At 36.3% G+C, this 18,603-nt stretch overlaps 2 long non-coding RNA genes across 3 annotated transcripts in view; both read left to right on the top strand.

The window, feature by feature from the left end:
* The window catches only part of LOC134161430 (uncharacterized), a 69,413-nt gene that overhangs the window by 50,279 nt on the left and 531 nt on the right, over nt 1–18,603 (top strand). The window contains exons 1-4 of one of the 2 annotated variants that reach the window (XR_009963973.1): nt 9,247–9,649; nt 15,906–16,042; nt 17,937–18,009; nt 18,105–18,182. This is a non-coding gene — a long non-coding RNA (uncharacterized LOC134161430). Of the gene's footprint in view, nt 1–9,246; nt 9,650–15,905; nt 16,043–17,936; nt 18,010–18,104; nt 18,183–18,603 lie in introns of those variants that run through there. The other variant, XR_009963974.1, reaches the window with a different exon arrangement.
* On the top strand, nt 11,837–13,144 carry LOC134161410 (uncharacterized). Its single transcript, XR_009963965.1, has 3 exons — nt 11,837–11,988; nt 12,509–12,603; nt 13,060–13,144. It is a non-coding gene; the product is annotated as an uncharacterized LOC134161410 (long non-coding RNA).

Raw genomic sequence — 18,603 nt, 5'->3', positions numbered from 1 at the left:
AACTTTTAAGGAGCAATTCCAATTATTTTCTTTTAAATGAGAAGGGGATCCCATATTTAATTTCCTCCTGTCTGCAGAGCAATAATTTGATATTCTTTTTGACACTGGGTAGGGTAGATTTTTTTTTTTTTTTTTTTACGCCTCCCTCTTCATTTTAAGTCAATTCCATCATAATAAAGGAAAATTTAAAAGCATAAAATGGTGCATTTAAAACATAAATGTATGAAAAATATTAACTGGTTAACCCCGTGTTCTCCTTATGTATAGAAGCACTTGTAATAAAGGTGAAATTTAATTGTGGTTTTTTTTTTTCTCATATTACAAAGTTCAGTTGTGTATCCCAAAACCAAAGTAAGCTACCTGCACTTGTACATATTCGTACTGCACTCATCTTTAAAAATAGAAAGAATTTAATTAAGTAGTTATTTGTTATGGAAATGCAGATTTGAATTTTATCTTTTGGGGCTCTAGATCCTCTAGGAAATATCCTTACCATTTGGTGATAAATGGGAGAATTGTTGTCTTCTATTAAGACAAATAAGATTTAGCCAAGTTATTAAAATTCTCCAAATCTAAAATAAGGCCTAGAAATAATGCAGAAAAGCCTTCTTCTATTTTCAGTCCATAGCATTTTCCTAAACTTTGATGTGAAGCAAAATATTTGCCTGGGGAGGTGGGGGAGAGGCCGGTGCCTAAATATTCTATTATTCTGTTCAAATCTGTTGAACAGTTTGTTTAGGGTCTGAATAATTTATCAATTCTAACCAAAACGCCTCTCTTTCCCCCCTCCCTCCTCCTTCCAGCTACATCCATCTTTTAAATCTCATCATGTTCATGAGTCTGTATTATAAATGTCTTAAGCAGTTTTACACTAATTTTAGTTATTTTGTCCCAGTAATTCCATAGTAAGGGCATAAACTGGATTTTACAGATAAGAACCAGTTTCCCCTTATACAACTCTCAATATCTCCAAAAAACCCCACACCCCAAACCCTGAAACAACTGAGTTCACATCATCAGAGCTGTAGAAGAATTACACTTTTTCCTCTTGTTCTGTCAGTACTTCACAGTACAGATTGCTCTTTGCATCGAGAGTGAATCTTGCTGTGCGAAAAAGGGTGTTGCTCTTTTCAACAACTGAATCATGAGCTTGTGCAAACAGATGATGGCTGGTCTTGGGTAAGCAGGGAGGTATGCTCTGCGATGAGGAGTTCTGGTGGACTGGGTAAGCTGAAAGGATTCTGCATGAAGTGAACCAGCCCTACCACAGCTTCAGCTTTCTGCCCTAATATTTGCCGTAGTCATTGTAGCCAGAAGACTTGTCTTGGGGGTCAGGCAGTAAGCTGAATGGAACTAAAGAAGAAATGCTGGGACAGCCAAGAAAATCCATTGTTTTATGCATAAGGCATGGTACAGGTGTCTTTCTTAGCCTTCTATTTCTATCATATATCAAAGGATTAATTTTTTGGCTGCCTCTGGAAATATTTCATTCTGGTAGGTTTGGATGTGCTTTGCATGGTTTGCTTACTTCCCTATCACATTAATGTTTTCAAAATAAGCTTAGATGACATTGTAGAGAATAAATTGCTTGAATTTATCCTCTGTACATAGAAGTATGGTGTACCTTACATAAGAAATGTTGGCATTGTGATCTCATATTGACATTTCCAGAGATTCAAGTAATCTCCATCCTATACTTGGAAATAGAGGATCCCAAAAGAAATGAAAGTCAGATTACATAACTCAGGGAACTGATGCCCAGGGATCTTTGGTATTCAGCTCATTCCTGATGGGAGGTGAAAATATAGCTAAAAGAAAGCAAGCAAAAAAAAGAAGCTTCACCATCTATTCATTCTTCCCACTTTCGCCTCCCAAATGGCTGGAAATATTGAAGCCCTACATCCTGCTGTCAGTCTGAAACTGGTGAAGGTAATTCTTTCCAGAGTCCCATATGTCACTGCTTGACTTTTGGTTATTTAAATCCAAACTATGATGCCATATCTGTGTTGTAATAAAATACCTTTAGCTTCCCTAAACAAAGGGAAACCTGCATGACATGGAAAAAGGGGCGGAACTGGGAATCCAAGGCCAGAACTGGAACACAGTCTTATGAAAAATCTGGGCCATCAAATCTTAATCCTTCTTACTAGATGCATCTGGCTCCATTTTAAAATAAATGAATATGCTCTCTCTGAGGATCTTTTCCAGACCCTCACTCCTTTGATACATAGATGCTTCTTTTAAACTTATTTATGGACAACTCATGTGTACTTGTGGTGTCAACATGTTGAACTTTCACATAGCCTTTTCCCTGACTGCATTCTGTTCTCTGCTATGTTTCTAGGAAACAAATTTATCTTTATTCTATCCTTCTCTCTCCTCCAAAAGTTTTAATTCTTTTGAGAATACTAAGCCAAGAGCATTTTGGTCTCATCTTTCTCTTAATTATTCTAGCTCTTCTGTTTCCTTGCTCCAGTAAAGTTGTACTTATTAGTGATGACAAATGCATGGAGTATTCCAGATAAAGCTTAATCTTTTGAGAATCTCATGTTTTAAAATTCAGCCAGTATGATATGGAATTGATTTTCTCCTTATTTTCAGAGAGATTAAACCAAACATCAGCAGATATTTAGCAAATAAAAGGTCTGCTTTTGCAAACACTGATGCTTAAATTGTCATACATAAAGGTATCCTTTGCTGTCAGTCAAAATAATTTTCACTCCCTAAAACAAGGCATATTTTTAAGTCTTTGCTTGGAATGTTCTTGATTCTGGTATTGGCCATCTTCAGCAAGCTGTATATAAGCAAGTTGTATATATAAACAGCTATTAATGCTTTCTAGCCTGAAATGATGGATCTGGATTTCTCTCAAAAACCGTGCATAAAATGCTTCCAATTCTGTTTTGAGTAGCTTGAGAGGAGAGTCAGTCCAGGTATATCAGCTGATAACACAGTCTTAATGGTATCTAAGCTGGAATTTGAATAACATGTATTTTTCTCCTAATTGTTTTATGGGCATAACAGTATAGCTTCAAAATATATATTTTGAATATATAGGTCAGGTCCCTGTTATTTTGCTTGCCTCACAGATATTGTCTGTTGGTTAGTGTCTATCTCAAGAAGGATTTGATAAAAGAAGAGAGAATCTCATACTAGTTAGATGAATGATGGAATTTCTCAGTGTAATATCTGTATATATATATAAAACTCTAACCAGAACCCTATGTAACTGTTAAAGCAGAATGGCCTAAAAGAGGCTGATGAGTCTGATCTATGAAAAGCTTAGAATGAGTTAACTCATGACATATAAAAAGGGCAAAATTTAATGGTTTGACAGTGGGCAATTCAATCTGTTCAAAAAGGGATTTGATTCCTGGTTTTAATTATTACTCTTCTTCCTTTCTAGATACCAGTGCCAGGAGAACTCCCAAAGTAGACTGATAAATGGAATGGTAAAAAAGAGGTGCTGGACTTATAGAAAGTAGCTTTATCAAATGTAGATAAAGTTAAAAAATGTGAAGGGAGCAGTGCCAGTCACACATTGGGAGTTAAGCTAGTCTTTTATCTTTCCTGCGGCAAACCTGATGCAGAACAGTTTGGAAACTAAAGCTGCTGCTGGAAATGATTTAGGAGTCAAATAGTTATGTCCTTGGAAACTCAAATGCTGTCTCTTTGCCTAATATGCCAATTGGACATGGCAGTACACAGCATCTTGTACAAGACTTCATTGGAAAACAATATTTTGTCTGTGAATTTTACCTGCTCTGTCTAGATATGCTGGTTGTTTCCTTTTCTCTGAGGCATTTTTGACTACTGGTGTTGTAATACAGCAGTCAGTAATACTTATATACCCCATGAACCAAGGGCAGTAGTTGCATTGTAGCAGATGCTCACAAAAACTAGAAAAGCCTGACTGAAGTTTGTGCACCTACGTCATTTACTGAGACTTACTAGCTAAGGAAGAATATTTTTATCTGGAATGAAATTTAAGGCCTCTGCATGCCTTATTATCTCCTTGAAGAGCATTGCTGACTTAGAAGGCAAGCCTTCTTTAGAAGGCAAGCTTTTCTGTTAAGCCTTTGATGTTTTTTTGGATCAATAGCTCTTTCAAGAGCTTACTCAAAACCTAGTCAAATACGTCTTAGTTTGGTAACTCACTTTCCACAAATATGGATTTAATTCATATGCAAATGAATTAATATTTTCATGTTTATCTACTTATAATGTATTCTAGCAAAGGGAAAGACTAGCACCTCAGCTTGGATAGGTTAGCAAGCCTCTGCTGGTTCAACCTTTTGTGATGCTGTTGGAGGATATGATGTGTCAACTGCAGACAATCACGAAGAACAGATTGGTGCACACATACAGTGAATGCAGTTTCTCAGAGGAGCATAAGGACAACAGTTTTCACTGGTGAGCATTCTGTTTAGCAAACATCAAGAGAATGCAATATTTATGTAAGGAAATTTCGAAGAATTAGGCAGAAAATTAATTGCTAGTATAGCATCAAAGTCAAGTGATTCATTTTTGTTTCATTTATGTATTTCTGTATGCAGTATGTATTATGCACTGACAAACTATTTAGATTTTCTTGCAATGTAAGATATTAATTGCATACATTATTAATTTTATTTTAATTAATTTGCAATACTATATTGCTTTTAGAAGATGTTGCCATCCCTACGTTAAAGGAGTATCTGGGGACCATGTTATTTTCCATCATAAAATTCTGTTTTGGTGGCTTAACATACCATCCTGTTCACCTTCAGACTTCTTATCATAGTGCCTTCCATGTTGTCCCATCCTAAAAATAAAAATTTTAAAATTCTAATCCAAATTTTATCTGATAGCACTTACAGGTTTTTACCCATGTAATGGGGTGAAGTCACATGAGGAAAAGTGGAAAGCTGCACTCTGTTTGTGCCTTTGTGGTCTGTTTCTACTTCCCTGCTTGGTTTTAGGACATGCAGTTTATTGTGTGTTTTTAGATATATATTGGAATAAGTTTGGTCTCCTACCAGTACAAGTTAGACCTATGAAAATTATATCAGCACCCAAAGAACAGGTGTAGCACAGCTACTTCATTCTGTCATAGTGGGAAGTAAATTTACCTAGTCAACTAACTTAGTATCTGTGTTACGAGAGGATTCATTGTTCAGGCAGAGCAGCGTGACTGTAACATATCAGATGGCTGGCAAAGGACATAATGCAACTGTTTATCAGAAAGGCAAAGAGAGGGAATACACTCTGGGGGTATGTTCTTCTGAGTCTGAAGTTTTAACAGGTTTTGTTTTAACTTCTTACAGGCCAGCACCCTGCACGATACTGAGCAGGAATGAGTTGAGTCCTTCCCTCCTTAAATCTGAGTCCCAAGGCAGTCTCATTAACACTTGATTTCAACTGTTACTTGATCTCTTTTTATAGGATAGTTCACAAATTATAAGATTAATTTTTCATGTCTGAAATATTTACCACAAAACAAAAAATCAGGGAAAGATAAATTTAGCTGATCAGTGAAAAAGACATATCAGCCCGCAGGAGCACAGTCTGACACTTTGGTTCTTCAAATAAACAGGAGCAAAAGCTCTGTGATAGCCAAGCATGAGGTTCCTTTCCCAGGAATGAAAGAACAAAGTAACCCAGACCTTCCTTATTTCCTTTACTTGAATACTAATCTTTCTTTAACATCCAGAAGTCCACATGTGGAATGTTAATATTCTGTTTGGAAACGGTTATTCTGGTGTATGTGTGATGCTACATTTTTTTTTAAGATACTAACTTTGAAAAACAGGACTTAGTGAAAGTTTAGATGCTTTGCAGGGTGTGCGCTGAGTAAATGGTTAATTTTGCTTCTACTAAATTGAAGGGTCAGCAAAAAGTTTAGGAAAGGGTTCTGTGTCAGCGATGCTCACAGGCCACAGTCTGCTCCCTGTCTTGTCTGTTACACATAAAATGGGATTTGGTTGTGGCACATTACAGCAAGACAGAACACCTTGTTGGGCTGGATCCGCCACTTGAGGAAAGGAATGTTGTTACTGCTGAAGTTGTCTTCAAGTGAGGGTTGGGTTGTTTTTTTTCTTTGACATAGCCTAAGATGAGACAAGATTCTTTTACTCCTAGAAACTGGAGCGAACACCAGGGCCTGCCTTACTCTGTGTGTTTGTGTGATGCTCAGCTTTGAACAAAAAAAGCTCAGCTTCTTCCTTCCTTTTATGATTTGTTTTGTCCTTGCTCATTAGAATACATTGATATGTAAATGAGCACTTTTCAATATCTACATTATTGTATCAGAAGCCAGATGTGTTATGAAGTGTTTTGCTTTCTTCTGCAGTCTCTACCTTCATTAATTCTCATCTATAGTACTACCTCCCTAAAATCTCTCTTAAAACAGTTGTATCAGTGGTGCTTTCAAATGTTACTTGATGTCTTGCTAGAGAACTATTAGAAAATGACAAGATTAATTTTTCACATCTAAAATCTGTTGTCCTTAGTCACAGACTTCTCTCTGCTGCTCCTCTGTCTGGAATGATAAAGTTTTTTCCATCAAGACTCTGTAGAAATCCTTCTCTGTTGGAGTTTTATTCCTTCTTGAAAAACTGGTTCTGCCAAGCTCCTTTACCAAGATAGTCATGGTGGAAATAGTAGTTCTAGTCTACTTCAGCCTTCCCTGGAAGCCTTCTTTTGAACATTAGACAGATCAGAACATTGTCAGAATATTCAATTTTATGGAACTTTAAAGCCTGTATTAGTTATTATGGTAAGGTGTTTTACCACAGAATGACGTGATTTGTGTTAAGTTGATCCAGTTTCAATTTCATTCAGTTATTTTGATTGCTATGAACCATTAAGAGGATTTTAACTTCAGGCTAACCTGTGCTCAGCAAATAAATTCTAAAAGTGATACAGCTAAAATGTATTAATTAAGGAAATAATGTCATCAATCAATCATTCCTTTATAAGGCAAAGTAACAAATACTACTAGCTCTAGTAGAATATTCAGACACAAAGTCTACAATACTGGTGGCATTTGTTACTTTTATTTTTCTTTGTTTTTTTCTTGCATGTCAAATATGTGTTTACTAGTATTCCTTTTTGAGTACCTCAATTTGTATTGGTTAGACTAGTCTGCTACTTTTGTCTTACAGCTACATTGTATGCAGACATGTTTTTTTTAGGTGATTTTGTGCTTAAATCAGATCTGGTGCCTATTGCCTTTATGATCGCTTTTGGGGATCTTTTTTCAGCAGCAGCAGTCATTCTGTAGTACTGGTGCTGGTATTTAGCAAAGAGATAGGAGCAGTATTTCCTCTGAACGCATAAAAGCGCCTGTCCTCTAAGTAGACTCTAATACTAAATTCTCTAACTAAATCTAACTAGTTTCTCTGACAGAGATCTAAATGTGGTCTATTAATTTACATCTTGAAATACATTGATGCATGTCTGTTCTCCTAAGTTTCAATATTGGGTTTGGGGGTTTTATTGAGGGGGGATTGGTTTTTATTCCATGTAATTAAAAAATTATACTACTTAATTTTCAACAGCATTCCATGAAATATTACTGCTGTGAGAACAATACTGCACTCCTTCAAAACAGTGATGTGTATAAAGCAGCTTTATTTGCTTCAGTGGAATTAATTAAGTTCTTAATTATACATGTGTTCAAGGGCTTGAAGTGAAGAGGGCACAAGTCATACTGGCATTGTAGAATCTTGAATGAAGGGTTTTCGTTTGTTTCAGTCTTTTTTTCTCCTGAAGTTTTCTGTGAGAACTGGCAATGATTTCTGATGGATGTGGATGTACATCCCTTACCATGACCACAGTTGCTAAGAACAGATTATAGTGATTATTCAGGATTATAGACTGAAGTGGTAACATGAATAGAAATTCACATCACATGTCTGACATTTAGGAAGTGGTGCAGATCATTAGGAAGTACATCCAGATCACAAAACCCACCATTTACCACACAGACAGTGTAGTTCCTGGTGCTGCACAGGGAACTGACAGTGTCATCCATAGTTAAGCTTTACCAACACTTCCAGTTGCCAGGCCCTTTTCATTTGCTTTATTGTAGTTCAGTCCTAAAGCTGATATTTTTAACTTGAGATGAGTTGCCTGAAGCTGACATTTTGGGGGAGTTTAAGATGAAACATTTCAGCCCTACCTGAGAGCAATGCTGGCATAAAACTGACTCTTTTTTCCTAAAATAAAGTTGTTCTGGCCGTTCTATTTGCATCAGCCCCACATTTAGGAACAAAGATTAAAAATGAATTAAAAGCCTCTGAAAAGTCTGCTCAGCATCCTTTGACATGGGTTGCTGAAGGCTGTTTCCTTGAATGAGTCTGCATGGTGCTTCAGTGGTACAGCAAGAAAATTGAGAAGCTAGTGAGGACTCTTCTCTAAAACTGCAGGAATGGATCCTTAGTTCATTCAGGCCTGATCCTTCATTTGTGCTTTTTGGGGTCAGATTCATTTTCATAGAGCCAGTGTCGTGACACACTAGCAGGCTGTGAGTGAGTGACTTCACTTCCACAACAAAAATCTGGAAATCGGAGAATAATAATGTTTACTACTTAATTAATTCTGTAGAATAATTGTCTTGATGAACCAGCAAATGTGAGTTAGCATTTTCTGCCTTTACATCATTTTAAGTCATACAGAGTGTAGATATATTTTTTCATGTTTATTCCTTTACATAAATACCACATTACTTCCTACAAGTAGTATTCCAACTTGTAATGCAATTCATCCAATATGATGGTAATAACTGTCATGCACAGAAGCTTGTCTTCAGCTGAGACAGCTATTGCCTTGCCATAAAAAGAACCCTCTCGTTGTTTTTCTTGTCATTTTTTTTTAATGTGAAGTATGTCATTGAGGTCTGTCCAAGAGAAAAGCAGAGCTGTTGCCTTAGAATTGGGAAAAGGGCTGTTCAGCAGTTTTTACATCTTTGAAAAAAATCAAAGATGTAAAAAGACGGTAAAAATCAAAAAATGGTAAAAATCAAAGATGGTCTAGAGAACTTAGCAGGCAATTAAGACATAGGCAGCAAATCTGCTGTAAAGTGCTTCAAAAGGTATTTCCAACAACCATGGCATAAATAAGCTACAGTGAGGATTTTACTTAGAAATAAAGATTGAGGTTTTTGTTTTCTGTAATTTAATTTTTCAGAGGGTCTTTTTTTTTTTTTTTTTATATTTGGGTGGGGTTTTTTTTGGGGGGGTGGTGTTTCTTTTTGTTTTTTTTTTGCAATGGCATTTGGACAAAGATTGTAACATTTGTCTGTTTGATTCTGTCTGATCTTGTTTCCCCTAGGAGAAAGAGCTTGAGAGAGATGCGAAATTCTGATTGGAAATTTATTGCGCACTCTGTGAAAGAAGGTACTGCACAAGCTAAGAGGAGGACAAAAGGGGAGGACAAAAGGCTTTTTTCTTGATCTTGACCTTGAGTAGTCTTTTGTACAAGAATGTGGGAGTATGTGTTTTTTTTTTCCTTTTATTTTCCTTCTCTTTTTTTAAGTCTGGAAAGTGAGAACATTTGCACGCTGACCTGAACAAATGTGTAGAAAATGCCTTGCGTTGAGAGGTATTACGGATAAGTTTGGTTTGTGAAATGTCAGTGTGGGTGGATGTGAGATGATTGAAAGGAGGTATGTCATGAATTCTTTATAAAGATAAACTTGCCCCAAACTCCACAACATTTGGGCGAGTTGTTCATAGATGGTATGAATAATTATCCTTGGAATTGGTGTCTGTGGTATGTCCTAGTATCATAGTTCTGCAAGCTCAAGAGAGAGATGAATGCCCAATTTGTCTTGGAGAGCCATTTCTTTGTGAAATATTGGTGTGCTGTTGAACTTTGGAGTTCCGTCATTCCTGCAGGTGGTTCTTGGTTTAACAGAAAGGAAATATTACTATATTTATGGACTTAAATTATATTTGAAATGTTATTTTAACAGAGATTCAACCATAGTGGAATGTCAGAAGTAGGAAAATGAAGGAATCTGCATTTCTAAGACTATTGTCAAGAAAGCAGAAAGATTCTGCACAAGGAAAAACCTCCCACTAAACAGGTGTGAGAAATACGTGGTCTGTCCTTTCAGGCACATTGAAAGCACTGCCCAAATTAACTGAGAGAGTTGAGCTGACTTCCATCTGTCTTGTGCTATATACCCTCTGCTCAGTGTGAGTTTTCAGCATTGGTGAACCAATGTGTATCTCTCTCTGGAGTTCCGTGTAGCCCTAAAAGCCAGCAGAACATAAGCATTTACGGACATTCCAGGGGACAAACATGGAGAAATAATGATGACCCTGGTGGTTCTATAATGTGAAAATGAGCACAGGGGAAAGAGATGCTGTGGAGATGAAGAATGGAAGTCTGCTGGGAAGCCTGCTGGAGGACTGTGCAGTGCTTATGAGGAGAGTGTTTCACTGTACAGGGAGGAGGAAGCCAAACCTAGCACAGTCCCATCCAAGCTGCTGTTCAGGAGCGAACCCTGAAATGAGTCCTTATCTCTGCTTTAGCCTAGGATAACTAACTCAAACAACCCAAAAGAGAAATGAGGAACAAACTGAAAATTAAGAGGAGAGAATACTTCATACTGAACATATATTAAAATCAGGTTCAGGAGAACCTGAATTTTGTACCAGTATAATATTCCAGAGGAAGTTTAAAATGGCATCTGGGAGCAGTATCTGTGATAGTGAGTTAATTTTCAGTTATCATGATGTATTGCATATTTTTGTCAGCTCGGCATCACTATGGAAATATGACTTTCAGAAGGAACCAAAAATACTTGCTCTTTTAGTGAGTAACAATTTGAAACATAACTATATATAGGACAAACATCTCCTTTAAAAAAGTCCTAGGAGATAGTATATGCCAGAAAGGAGATCAGAGTTAATTTCCAATTCACTAGCTATGGGATCAGTTAAGGACCTGAGTTAAAAACATGGTTTTAACAGTTACCAGATTGTTTTATTTTCAAAGATAGAGTATGCTAGTGTAAGGTATAACACTATATATTAAGAAGGTAGTTATGCTTCAGCATGATAGAGATCAGTGACTTAAGGAGCTGTTAGGAGGAATAAATATGTTTGTGGATTTTGTATAGGCCTCAGGGTTCAGCATTTTAGTACTGGTTGGCTGAGTCCTCCAGGTTTCTATAGAAACCTTTTGTATGAGACTTTAAATAGAGGCTCTGCATGTACCCAGAAAGTAAGAATTCTCTGGTGGTTTTGGTTACAAGCTGCTTCTTTTGCCCAAAAGTCAAGTCTGATAATACTGAAAAGATCAGAGATGCTCTGAAAGGAAACACGCTATACAGATAAGAAACATCTGTATTATTTAGATCTTTTTGTGATCTTACAGTTTAGCTTATGCTTTATATAAACAAGCTGTCTGATGCATATACTGCTCCAAAAAGTTTCTTAGAGCATGGACATTAGCTATTTTGTCTTTTTTTAGAAAGCAGAACCATTTCTTATACTTCTGAATGTTCCTGAGTAAATGTCTCCTATAAAAAAAAAATTAATCATTATTGGTAGAATTATGCTTAGAGACCATGAAGCAAATTATGCCATCACCTGGGAGGATAAGACACACAGTGAAGATGGATGCTTGTGCCTGCTCATCTATCTCTTGCCAAAAAACTGGTGTGTCTGTTCAGAGTTCTATTTTGTATAGCAATTTGCCCAGAAGAATGTAACTGTGCTAACAAGCAACCTGCCCAAATCTGCTCATTCTAAAAAAATTAAATAAATGATAATACTGAACCATGGTTCTTTGATTCCAGACAGTTTTCCTTCTTTAAGTCTTTCCACCTGAGTAAGTTCAGTCCTCTTCAATTCAACAAAATATTTCATCTCAGAAATAGGTAGGTGTCTTCCACAATTCTGTTCCTGGGATGTGTTTTGCTTGGATGGTCCATTTTCCAAGCAGCAGCTGAGGACAGTTTTTTTCCTCTTGATATGCTAACTTTGCTAAAAAGTAAGTTCAGGTTTTTTAATTCCCCTTCCTGCCCCCCCCCCCCCCCCCAACACTTTGAAGTTTTGCTTTAGAAAAAGACAAAAAAGACCCAAACTTCTGTGCTCTAATGGCTACTTTACATTTTCATTGTTTTCAGAAAAAAAAAAAATGCATCCAAGCTTCTGTTGAGAAACAGTCAGGACAGCCAAAGAGACAGTGAAAAGTGATTAGTTGTGGTTCACTAACTCTACACTAGCTTTTGGCTGCACAACCATGTCTTCTAGAAATTTGTTTTGAAAGGACTAGTTCTTTATTATCTAAACTGTTCATTTACCTGTTATTTTGTATAAATTGTGAAATCATATTTCTGTTTTTTTTTTCCCTGGGGTAAATCCTGTGTCTATTTGAGTGGTGGGTAAAATGCATAATAACTGGACTGGGATTTAAAAGGAATTCATCCTATAGATGTCTTGTAAAGTTAACCCAGGCTCTTCAGTCACTTTGGTTTCGTTCTTTCAGAAAACCCAACTTGTTCCAACAGGCGATTTACATTTTCATGCTTGGGAAGTCTTCAGGGGTTGAGTATGAAGAGTGGATGTTGGACTTTGAGCTGAGAACTTCATGTACTACTGCAAGGTAAGACTTGATGTAAGGAAAACTTCTGTTTTCAACACTGCAGTTGTATTGTCAGTGAAACTGGCCAAAATAAAATTGGTCTCTTTCTAGAGAAGGACATGTCAGTTATTTACTACAACTCCATAGCTCATTTAAATAGAATAGAGTGGACTAGCTCCAGTTGGAAGGGGCCTTCAACAGTCATCTAGTCCAACTGCTGGCAGTGGTGAATAGGTAAATCTCTAGGGTTTTTTTGAAAGAAATTGACTATGATTCCATATGAATGTAGTAACAGTAGGGAAAAATCATTAAAATCTGCCTATTGATAAAAACCCATATTCAAACCCAGCACAACTAATGTCAAGACAACTCTGTTCGTGTACCAGCTGAGCCCTCTAGAGCAAATCTGCAACTACATGTAAACTCTGATCAGTTAATAAGAAGAAGTATATTTACATAACTCACGATTCTTTACAGATGTAAAATCACGATGACCATAGAAGAGAGGGGTCTATCACAGGAGTGCTTCCATAGTCCATGGAATTACAATTCATGATTCTGTAGACAAGGTTTAAAATAGAAGCACTAAATAATGGAAAGATTACCACTTAATTACCATGTGTATTAAAGGGGAAAACCAAAAAGAATATAAATTTTTCTTTCATGAGGTTTTTATTTTTATTTTTCCTGTTTGTTAAAAAAATCCCAAGTCAAAATATTTTATCATTGTATATTGAAACCCATTATAAAACATTTTGGAAACTTTAACATTTTCAAATACCAATTACTTTTGATGCATGACTTTGCATGCTTCTTAGCTCAAAGATCCACATGTATGTGGATTTCAAACTTTGCCTGCTTATCTCTTCCTTATTTAAAGACAAGATTGTATCTTGATAAAATACAGATAAACTGGTTGTAGATGAAAGGACCATGACAGTGTCAAAGACAGGTGCAAGTTAATTTGGATGAAAGTTCAACAGCATGTTGTGAGATAGAAGAGTAATAGCACAGTGTTGAATTATACTAGGTAATTTGTATGCCATCTTACATTCACAGTGGTTTTCAGCTCTATGGTTTAGATGGCTGTATCACTTATATGACTGTACTTTGTTTTTCAGATGCATCTCAGTAAGATTAATAAGGCATTTGCCAAATTTCTCATATATTGTTTAATGAGACTTCCTCTTGTTCTTTGCGTAAGTTGAACACTGATCAAGTAGAAGAACGTGTGTTTGAACTAGAAAGCCTGAAATGCTGAAATCCCACAAAGATGCATTAACCCTGAGCACCTCAAATAGGGTATGAATGGCCCAGATTTTACGAAAGGAGTTGAGCATGTTTCATAAGAAAGCCTGGGTCAACAGTTCTGATCATGGTTCTCATAGCTTCTCAGCTAGCATAATAATCACTTCCCAGAAAACCAAGTTTCCTTTGGTTAAGTCCCATCAGGTATATTTTAGATTAATCCATTGAATTAAGTTCAATATTCAGAAAGAAAACCTTAACAGCTCCTCTGGATTTAGTTAATATGGGGGAGATGATGGGGTTCTTATTCAACACTAGAAGTTTTGTATATGTAAAGGCTTAGAATTTTTGAAAATTACATATAGGAAGTGAAAATCTCAGTAATTTATGTTCTGCTTGACCTTCAGGATGCATCTTTGCAGTGCCTGGCAAAAGTGGCAAGCTTGGAAACAGCATTTGCCAGCTCTAAAACCAGTGTTTGTCAATGAGGGAGAAGAACATGTGATTTTGATAAGAAGGTCTACAGTCCAGTCCCCCCCAAGGAGTTCTAAGAATCTGTCTGTCATTCACAGTTCCTTACTAGAAAGTGTTATATTCCCAGTGAACTATAATTGAGTTATGAAGCAGTTCTTTGCAGAATCAGAGCACATCATATGAGAGCTAGACAATCACAAGACTTCCAGACATGTCAAACATCAGCCTGTCAGCCAGGGCTTCACAAATAAGAAATCTTATGTCTTGAAGGAGATTTTTCATTACTGTTCTCTCCACCTAGAGTCAAATTCCAGGATGTTTCCTGCATCTTTTATGACACAGGTCAACTTTCTGTATTCACTAGAGACAGTAGATTGGATATGACTCAAATCATCATGTATTCCTCCTAAAAATGGCATTGATAGTTCACCTAAGGACAATATGAACCAAAGGTTTCAAGTGAGTTGTCTTTGCAGTGCTGACATTTTTCCTTTTGCTGTAGAATTTTTTTCAATATTGTTTTTTTCAGTCTTTATTATGAATTATTTTTTTAAACTTACTGCCTATTTGCTACCTACTGACTTGGCATCTCTTGAGGTGATTCAGAATAGTGTTTGTGCTAGATTTAGTGCTGATTGCCTCATGGTATGAAATACTGAGCAATTCATAGAAAGCATAATTTTATCACTGTGACCTTAATAACTTTGACCACCAGGGAAAAGAAGTACGTGAATGAAAGCAGTTATCAAACTAATTTTTCAGTAAATCATTTTGTTGACTGTATCTTATTAGCATTTACTTTTTAAAAAAGGCAAAAGAAGTTTCTTTCAAAACATACTTAAAATTCTGTTATAAACTTCTTTATTAGCAGTACTTTCTGGTTATATAATTATTTTTCAAAATGGATGCAATCTATTCATCTTTCTAGTGATTCATAATGCCAAACCATACCAAAAAGCTGAAAACTCAACTACATATCTGGTAAGCATCAGAAGGATTATGTTGCAAACATTCAGGTGTTGCACATGTATGGCCAGTGGCAGATTTCATGATGTAAACAGCAGGATAATGCAACAGTTTAGATCAAAGAGTCACAAAAATATATAAAATGCATAATAACTTCAATTAATGAGATCTCAGGAAAACTATGTATTATTTAAAAATTGCATAACCAGCTGGGCTATAATGAGCCATGCTTTTAATCAAATTAATGAGGCTACAGTTCAACACTGCTCATGACTCAGAATAAAGTCTTTCCCTGCAGCACAACTTCCTAACAGCCCTTCATGCATCATTCATTAAACACAGGCCTGAACTACTATGTAAGGCATAAGGACATACAGGACAAGAGATTTTGAATACTTTAGCCATATGCAGCTTTGGAAATCCCAGCTTTGTTTCAAGCGCTTTAAAAAAAGTTACTTAGAATACTTGTTGTAAATCAACTCTATATATTCACCCAGCCTATGAAAATAGAGGGCTGCTTCACCAACTTTATTTCTATGAACTATTAATCTGGTCACACAGTGAAATACTCTGAATATTCATTTGAAACATGACAATTTTGAAAATATTAATGTACAACTTTTTTTTTTTTAAAGTTCAATATTGACAAAAAACTAGGAAAACCATCAACAATCTAAGACAGCACCTACCCCTAGAAGACACACCTTTGTGAAGCCTACATGAAATAAACAACAGCGATATCATCAATAAGGAGAAAGCTTCTCCTGAAAAGGTTTGCAGAAGGAAGTAAATGATTCATGTTGAATTCAGATTTAATTCTTTTTGTGCTACCTTGTGGTTTCTTCTGCTTCTTATAAGTAATTACTAAAGTAATCGTAATCACCTCTACCACATGGCTAGACTTCCAGAGGGCACAGTTCTAGTGGGGCAGGCTCCTAGTAGGAGGTAGAAAAGCTGAGCATGTGTCTTTGAAAGATCTCTCAGAACTACCGCCAGAGTGCTGAAAACTAAGCTAGTTAATGTTAGTGCTTCTCCAATAAACAGGCTGGTGTTAGATTGTGAATAACCAGTATTTCATATAAAATTATCCTGGATCAAAAAGTGCCAATGAGCCTTGAATCTAGACCCATATTTACATCATTAAGCAAGTCACAGACAATGTCATGTACTTGGTTTGTGCAACCTTTGTTTCATTTGCCAACCTAAATAGCTGTTTCTCTTCAAACTTAGCAAGACAACTTTGAAAATATCACTATGTTAACAGGTACTCCAACAATCTAGAGTTCACATTGTGTCTGACACTTCATGTACTGTCTCCAAAAGGCAGCATTCATGGGGATGGTAAGTAGCATTTACAACTTTGCAACATTATTCCCGAAAGTACTGCCTGACTCACGTTCATTTGAAAGAGTTTTTAGCTCTAGGGAAAATTACAGCATGTACTCTATTGTCGTAAAGGACTTTGCTAACAATGTCAGTGTGCAGTCAAAGACACTTGTGTTTCTTAGAGAATATTACAGAAATCCGACATTTTCTATACCAGAAGATTGAAAATTGTGTATGTGACATTTACACAGACCTCTAACACACCATGGTCTTCACAAGTATGCAGGTATGAAAAATGGCACAATTTATAAGAAGAAACAAGTAGATTTTTAAGGTGGTATAAAATATATGTTCCTGTTCATCATCTGCAAGCACTAACGCAGGCTGAGAGGAGAACGAGCTAGGAGCAGCCCTGGGGAGAAGGACTTAGGGTATTGTTAAACAGAAGTTCAACATGGCAGGGGGCTGGAACTGGGTGAGCTTTAAGGTCCCTTCCAACCCAAACCATTCAATGATCTGAGCATGAAATTTTATACTCTGATTTTTAATAGCATTGCAATGATATTAAAGTGATATTTATTTTTAATGTTTGGCATGTTGTTTTTTTTTTCTTAAACTAGTGAAAACTTACAATATTTGAATATGTCAGGTTACACTTGTAGTATATAGATATTTCTTGAAGTATATAGATATTTCTTAAATGGGAAGGGAATACTCTTCATAGTGCCACAATGCCAATTTGTAATCCTGTTGGTGGTTTTGTGTTGCTTGACTAGTTTTCTTTTTGCTTTGGCAAAATACTTTCATTTTAGATATGTTCTGAACTTCAAATTACAAGTGTAGGAATCAGTCTTTCATTTCATTTCCATCTCCTCTACCATGCAATTGTAAATTTATTTATTTATAAAAACAAACTCAACAAATCCCTAAATTTTCTCCATTTCAGTAATATTTGTCTGTTCAATGTTGTTATTTGTCCCCTGGAACCCGAGATAACAGAATTCAAGAGCAACAAAACATTAGACTGAATTATTCTGCATCCATACCTTGTTACATGAGTTTTCTTTTCCCAGCAAGTGAAGAGGTATCTTTCTTGATATGGAAATGCTGTTAAGTATTTGTGCCTTTCTCCTTTCAACAACTGCAAATGAGACAAGCCATCTTATTCTTTAGGGATTTGGAGAAATAAACATGGCAGATCGTGATGCTTGTCACACTGCAAGCAGCAGTGCTGCGTTCTGACTTCTAGTTCACTGCGCATCTGACTAAATGTTTTCAGTGGGTTATTTTATAAAGTGTCTTAGCAGGCCAGCATCTTGAAGCTTCCTTGAATTTTACAGAACATAGCATGCATTTCGATGTACCGATCCTAATTCCACAGGAAGTCCACGGAGAGAGTTACCTTAAGGAAAAGTAAGACAGTAATAGTAACAATTCTTTCATCTCATTCAGTGAATAAACTGAAATTTGTGGTTAAAATGACAAAGGAATGTACTATACTTTCACAGGTCAGTTTCTACTGATGTCATTGAAACAACAGTAGTTTCCTCCATGGAAAAAGTACAGGAGTTCCCCCTCTGTTACACGTAATAGATTCTCCCGTGTTTGGCATCTGGATACCTTTAATCTTGGCTAGCAAGATTTTTTTCTGTATGCATGTTAGAAGGGATTACCTCTGTTTTATCTCGCAGTCATTTTACTTGTCTCTCTGTCAGTGTCACCTTCAGGAAGGTAACAGTTACTCTCTAATCCTAAATTCTAATTGTACACTGTAATGATCGTAGATGGATAATGACAGCTGAACAGGGAACCGCGTGCAACTTGAAGGAAACAACCTTCTGACGTGATAAATTACTCTTCTGTTGTGAGGAAAATAAATCAGTCATTCTGTATTTAATGTAGAATTTCTGAGAACTCAGTTCTCCCTTTTTTATGGCAAAGAAGGGAATTCCTCTGAAATTTTCAGCCTGTTCTTAGGGTTTTATATTTCTGAATGAAAAAAATAAT

This window comes from Pezoporus occidentalis, unplaced genomic scaffold (assembly GCF_034315485.1).
Source record: "Pezoporus occidentalis ecotype Australia unplaced genomic scaffold, CSIRO_AGI_Poc_V1 ctg173, whole genome shotgun sequence".
Lineage (NCBI taxonomy): Eukaryota > Metazoa > Chordata > Aves > Psittaciformes > Psittacidae > Pezoporus > Pezoporus occidentalis.
The sequence above is the reverse complement of the archived record's forward strand: the minus strand, read 5'-3'. Positions and strand labels throughout refer to the sequence as shown.